Raw genomic sequence first — 6,000 nt, forward strand, 5'->3', positions numbered from 1 at the left:
AAAAAGGTCATGTGACCAGCAAACTAGAAAAAACCTAACAGGAGAGTTCTAACAGTAATCACATTGTTCAGCTCCTGCACCTCCTCCTCCGTCTCCGAAATGACAACATCAGTCACAAGCTGACAGCACTGCAGCACTGCCTTGGCCAAGCGGCAACAGGCTGTGCTTAAGATAACATGCTTAATGCTTAATTGACAAACCGCCCAGTGTTGCAGAGTTGTTGAAAGCTGTAACACAGCAGCCTGATCTGTGGCTCTCACCGCTGAACATACAGCCAGGCATGATCTTGTGTGACAATGGGCGGAACCTGGTGACGGAGAAATGACAGCTGGGGTAGATATGGTTTCCCTCTATGCCAGTCCTTTCACCGAGCTAAAGAATATGGCTGTGGTGCAATACAACTCCCAAGGAGAAGCTGCTTCAGATTGAAAAACATTGTGCCCACCAGAGGATTTGATTCTGAGGGCTAACCTTTCTCCCCTGCTCAAGAACCCCATAGCAGCTGCAAAGATAACGCTATCATGAACTCTCCTGAGGTAGAAGCCAAGGCACACCAGAGGATTCTCTGGTGGGACTGTCCAACCCTGCCGAGAAGCAGTCCTGGCTAAGGAAAGTGTGTGGGAAGGTTCCCGGACACTCTATGGCTGCTTTTTGACTGAGGAGGAAACACACGCAAACACGGGGAGAACATACAAAGTCCTTGCAGATGTTGTCCTTGCTGGGATTTGAACCCCGTATCCCAGCGCTGCAAGGCTTCAGTGCTAACCACTGATCCAATGTGCTTCCGTTCACCCTCTAATATCTAACAGGCTGGAGAAACTTGCACCTACTGCCACTCTATCTTCAGCTCCTTTGGGATAAAATGTATTTGGGCAGCCACTCAGTCTACCAAATAAAATTCCTGAGAAGGAAATTGGGGATGGCTTCGCTACTGGTACTGGGGGAAATGCTAATACCATGGCGTCGTACCATAGTTTGCTGGAAATATTCCAGGCTGGTAGGAGGCAAGCAAATTCCCACAGATAAGTACCAGCAGTAATGTTCAGGCCACATTTCAAGTGCAAGCAGCTTTAGAGGACTTCCTAGGAGAAATGACACGCAGGGTAGATACGGTTTCCCTCTATGCCAGTCCTTTCACCGAGCTAAATACAACTCTCAGCAAAAAAAGTTGTGGACTGGCTCCGTACCGTCCCTGGCCACATTCACCTGTCCACGTGTTTGTGGTTAGGCGGTCCTTCCCAATAAGTGCACTGGGGAGGGCACGGGTAATGTTCTGGGACCCGTGCTTGTGGAAGGCGGAGGCGATACCGGGAAATATAGTGGCGGCTGGGGGCTGCCACCAGCATGAGGTTGTGAAAAGTTTCCGCCTCCAGGAGCCTAAAAGGCCACATTTCAAGTGCAAGCAGCTGTCAAAATGTGGCAGTATAGTATTGCTGCATGCATACTTGCGCTTGCATTCCAAGGAATGGGGTAGGGACAACTGAACGCTGCAGTGGGACAAGGACGTGGACGGTGATTGTTGCAAGTCTGCAATGACAGGTGCATGGCGGGAGGCATCTTTGCATGCGCCAAGGATCACTTATGATGGTCACACTTTTAGGCAGTGACCTGGGTGTCAGAGATGCTTCCAGAGGTCTTCCCCATGCTGTTCCCATGTCTTTTCAGCACTGTATGCATGTGTCTGATAATGTGTCACACACCACATGGCCAGATAAGGTTGTAAAATGTTAAAATGACTTTTCCCAGTGAATGCATTTGTCTTGGTTGAAAGCAATGCAAAAGTGCAAAACCGCATCAAAAATGCTACATGTGAACATAGTCCAAGGTGTGGAGGAGCATTTTTGTTTTTGGTTATTTATTTTGCCTTATATACAAGTTATTACCCTATAAAGGATGTTCCTTAACATATTTCCCAGGAAAATCCATTTTGGTTTCGTTTTTGAACGTTTTATTGTGAGTCCGTAAAAGTGGCGTAATACTCTGACAACATTGTTGACAACAGTGACCTGGGAGTCAGAAATGTTTCCAGGTATCTTCCCCATGCTGTTCCCATGTAATTTGAGCACTGTTCCCATCGATTTGGGCAATTTTTAGGCCCTCTGCACACCGCCGGGGGGAGCCGCCTGAAAAATGCTGGAGTTTCCCATAGACTTACATTGGGCTCGTTGCTCGGGTCGAGCCCCCGAGTATTCCAATGTGCTCGATCCCAGCATCGAGCACCCGAGCATTTTAATGCTCGCTCATCACTAGTCACTAGCTGTTGAAATGGTTCTGCAGGAATATTGGCAAACTGCAGACAGGGTTACTGTTCTCTGTTTCTGCACCTTAGATGGAGGTACAGACATGCCCTGAACAGCTTGCTCTACCTTATTCTAACGCCATAGGATTAAGATCTAGGGACTAGCCAGGGCAGCAAGGAAAACTCACGGCTGGGCTACTAGAAGCCATCCAAGACTATGCTGCCCCTGTGACATGCTGCATTGCAGAGTGAAAAGATGCCGTAAGGTTAAGAACTTGGTTGGCACAAAGCTTAGGTTAGACCTTTTTACCAAAAGTCAATACACAGGTATCCAGGGTGCGCCAAAAAAACCTTCCTTCACATAGTTACTCAACCTCCATCAGCCTGATAGGAAGCATTCATCCATGTAAGCTGCCTGTGTGCAAGGTGTAGTATGTGCTATGCGTATGTGTGTGTAGTGTACATGTGTGTAATGTATACATTCATGGGAATACTTTATACATGTATGTTCGTATGTGTGTGTAATATGTATGTAATGTGTATGTGTGTGATGTGTAGCATGTATATGCAATGTATGTGTGTATAATGTACATGTGTGTGTAATGTGTATTTTATCTGTGGGTGTATTTTATAGTGTGAGTTATTATTATTATTGTTATTATTTATTTATATAGCGCCATTGATTCCATGGAGTTTCATGTGTGTATGTTATATATGTGTGTAATGTGAATGTTCATGTGTATATTTTGTACATGTGTGTTTATGTAACGGGTCTGGGAGGTGGAACCACAGAGCAACTATACAAAGGGGCAGTCCTTGTAAGGAAGCGGGTGACACCCAGGGAAGGCGGGCAGGCAGTCACGGCTAGTGACGGGGACAGTCTCTGGGTAAGAGGGCAGGAGGTCACGGCAAGTGACGGGGACAGTCTCTGGGTAAGAGGGCAGGAGATCACGGCAAGTGACGGGGACAGTCTCTTGACAGGCGGGTGGTCACGGCAAGTGATGGCTAAGCCTCCAGGTAGGCTAGCAGGCAGGTAGCGGGTGGACGCTCCCAGGTGAGCGGGCGAGAGTCTCTGGACAAGCGGGTGGTCACAGCAAGTGACGGCAGAGCCTCTAGGTAGGCTATCAGGCAGGCAACAGGTGGACGCTCCCAGGTGAGCGGGTAAGAGTCTCTGGACGGGCAGGTGGTCACAGCACATGACGGCAGAGCTTCCAGGTAGGCTAGCGGGCAGGTAGCAGGTGAGCGCTCCCAGGTGAGCGGGTGAGATTCTCTGGACGGGCAGGTGGTCACAGCACGTGACGGCAGAGCCTCCAGGTAGGCTAGCAGGCAGGTAGCAGGTGAGTGCTCCCAGGTAAGCGGGCGGACGGATCCATAGACAGACTGGCCGGGCTGGTAGGCAGACTGTCGGACCGCAGGAATAACAGCAGATAGACACGAGTCAGGCAGGTAACTGGCAGGTAACTGGCAGGTATCTGGTAACGGGACCTGAGGGCTGAAGCAGAGTGATGAACTATGCTACAACATTGCTCGGGCACCTCCATTTTGGAGGAGGTGCCTTATATATGGAGAGATCCTCCGGCCATTGGGACTGTGCGCACGCCCTAAGCACAGTGGCCGGTAAGGAGCGCGCACTGCCAGCAGAGCGGGAGGAAGACGCCGGGCACGGAGCGGAGAGATGAGGGGAACAGCGTCCCTGCCTAGCAGGAGGCAGGGAAGCCGACGCTACAGTTCCCCCCCCTTTAGGCCCCCCCTTTTTTAGGCCAGACAGAAATTTATCAAGGATGAGAGGGGCATGGATGTTCTCCCGGGGCTCCCACGTTCACGTTCTCTCCTCAGGACCAAACCCCTTCCAATCTACCAGAAAAAAGGTCTTTCCTCTTACCCTTTTGGTGGCCAGAATGTTCTCTACCTCAAATTCGTTTTCAGCGGAAACCGGAGCAGGAGGCGTACCTGTAGACTTGGAAAAAGAGTTAAGTACCACGGGTTTGAGGAGAGATACATGGAAGGAGTTAGGGATCCGGGAGTTTCAATTTATAGGCCACCGGGTTGATCTGTTTGATAACCTCCAGTGGGCCGATGAACCGAGGCCCTAACTTGTAGGAAGGAACCTTGAGCCGGACATACTTGGACGAGAGCCAGACTTTATCTCCAGGACGGAATTGTGGAGGATCCAGGCGTTTTTTGTCAGCGTGTTTTTTCATCCGCTCGGACGACTGAAGGAGTGCGGATCGGGTACTCTCCCAAATGGAGGAAAATTCGCTAACGAGGGATTCCGCAGCTGGATTGTCCACCGAGGTGGAGACGGGAAATGGGATCCGAGGATGCTGACCGAAGACTACAAAAAACGGGGTCTTGGAGGAAGATTCGCTCTCGTGGTTGTTGTAAGAGAATTCGGCCCATGGTAGGAGATCCACCCAGTCTGAATGGTGGGCATTAACGAAGTGCCGGAGGTAACTGGTCAGGATCTGATTGATCCGCTCCACTTGACCATTGGACTGTGGGTGGTAAGCGGAGGAGAAGTCCAGGGTGACGTCTAGCAGCTTACATGTGGCTCTCCAGAAGCGTGAGGTGAACTGAACCCCACGATCCGACATGATGTGGAGGGGCAGGCCATGGAGACGGAAGATGTGGTGGATAAAGTCTTTAGCCAGCTCGGGTGCAGACGGGAGGCCCGGCAGGGGAATGAAGTGAGCCATCTTGGAAAAACGGTCAGCGACCACCCAAATGACTGTACAACCGGCAGAGACAGGGAGATCTGTAATAAAGTCCATAGCTATATGCTGCCAGGGGGCAGCAGGTACTGGAAGAGGAAGAAGGCGACCGGCTGGCAGGTGTCTCGGAACCTTGTTGCGGGCGCAGGACACACAGGCAGAAACAAAGTCTATTACGTCCTTGTGCAGGGTAGGCCACCAGTAATGCCGGGTAATAAGCTGGAGGGTCTTTTTCTGACCGGCATGGCCAGCTAGCTTAGACGAGTGACCCCAGTGTAGGATCTTCTCCCGATCAGGTACAGTTACGAACGTCTTACCGGGAGGGAGACGATTTAGTTTCACGGGAGCCACCTGCATTACTCTGGCGGGATCGATGATGTGTTTAGGTTCCTCCTCGAGATCAGACACCAGGAAGGATCGAGACAAGGCATCAGCTTTGATATTTTTGTCAGCCGGGCGAAAATGAAGAACGAAATCAAAGCGAGCAAAAAACAAGGACCACCGGGCTTGTCGCGGGTTAAGTCTCTGGGCACTCTGGAGGTAAGCCAAGTTCTTGTGGTCCGTGTAAATTATTACCGGGTGAAGAGCCCCCTCGAGCAGGTAACGCCACTCCTCCAATGCCAGCTTAATGGCCAATAACTCTCGGTCTCCTATAGAATAGTTGCGCTCAGAAGAGGAGAAGAGTTTGGAGAAGAAACCGCAAGTTACCATTTTTCCGGAAGATGATTTTTGGGTAAGTACCGCTCCGGCTCCAGAGGAGGAGGCGTCAACTTCCAGGAAGAATTGCTTGTTGCCGTCCGGGCGATGCAGCACCGGGGTGGAAGAGAAAGCCTGTTTTAAGGAAAGAAAGGCTTCCTCTGCTTCGGGCGGCCATTCTCTGGGATTAGTACCCTTACGGGTGAGCGCAGAGATTGGGGCAGTCCGGGAAGAGAAGTGCGGTATGAAGAGGCGGTAGTAGTTGGCGAAGCCCAGGAACCGCTGAATAGCCTTCAACCCCTCTGGTCGAGGCCACTTCTCGATGGCAGACAGTTTCTCAGGATCCATTCGTAG

This window comes from Phyllobates terribilis, unplaced genomic scaffold (assembly GCF_046119375.1).
Source record: "Phyllobates terribilis strain yellow unplaced genomic scaffold, ASM4611937v1 Scaffold_7__3_contigs__length_470593459, whole genome shotgun sequence".
Lineage (NCBI taxonomy): Eukaryota > Metazoa > Chordata > Amphibia > Anura > Dendrobatidae > Phyllobates > Phyllobates terribilis.